The sequence below is a fragment of the Arachis ipaensis genome, chromosome B9 (assembly GCF_059453495.1).
Source record: "Arachis ipaensis isolate K30076 ecotype BB chromosome B9, ASM5945349v1, whole genome shotgun sequence".
NCBI classification, from domain to species: Eukaryota; Viridiplantae; Streptophyta; class Magnoliopsida; order Fabales; family Fabaceae; genus Arachis; species Arachis ipaensis.
Genome location: NC_142444.1, coordinates 21,205,891 through 21,206,536, shown reverse-complemented (window position 1 = coordinate 21,206,536; position 646 = coordinate 21,205,891). Strand labels below are relative to the sequence as shown.

General features: G+C 41.3%; 1 non-coding gene across 1 annotated transcript; it reads right to left on the bottom strand.

Annotated features, from left to right (window-relative positions):
- Nucleotides 1–222: 222 nt before the first annotated feature.
- On the bottom strand, nucleotides 223–330 carry LOC148543977 (small nucleolar RNA R71). The gene has a single exon (XR_015900768.1). It is a non-coding gene; the product is annotated as a small nucleolar RNA R71 (small nucleolar RNA).
- Between the last annotated feature and the right edge of the window lie 316 nt (nucleotides 331–646).

Here is a 646-nt window from a genome sequence, read left to right as displayed (position 1 = left end):
TTGAAAGATCCTCATCAGTTCTTAGCTGAATTCTTGCAAATCTGTGACACTGTCAAGACCAATGGAGTTGATCCCGAGGTCTACAAGCTTATGCTTTTCCCTTTTGCTATAAGAGACAGAGCTAGAACATGGTTGGATTCACAACCTAAGGAAAGCCTGAACTCTTGGGAAAAGCTGGTCAGTGCTTTCCTGGCCAAATTCTTTCCACCTCAAAAGATGAGCAAACTTAGAGTAGAAATCCAAACCTTCAGACAGAAGGAAGGTGAGTCCCTCTATGAAGCTTGGGAAAGATATAAGCAATTGATCAAAAGGTGTCCTACTGACATGCTTCCAGAATGGAGCATCATATGTATATTCTATGATGGTCTGTCTGAGTTGTCAAAAATGTCATTGGACCATTCTGCAGGAGGATATCTTCATCTGAAAACCCCTGCAGAAGCTCAGGAACTCATTGAAATGGTTGCAAATAACCAGTTCATGTACACCTCTGAGAGGAGTCCTGTGAACAATGGGACGCCTTAGAAGAAGAGAGTTCTTGAAATTGATACTCTGAATGCCATATTGGCTCAGAATAAAATATTGACTCAGCAAGTCAATATGATTTCTCAGAGTCTGAATGGATTGCAAGCTGCATCCAACAGTACTA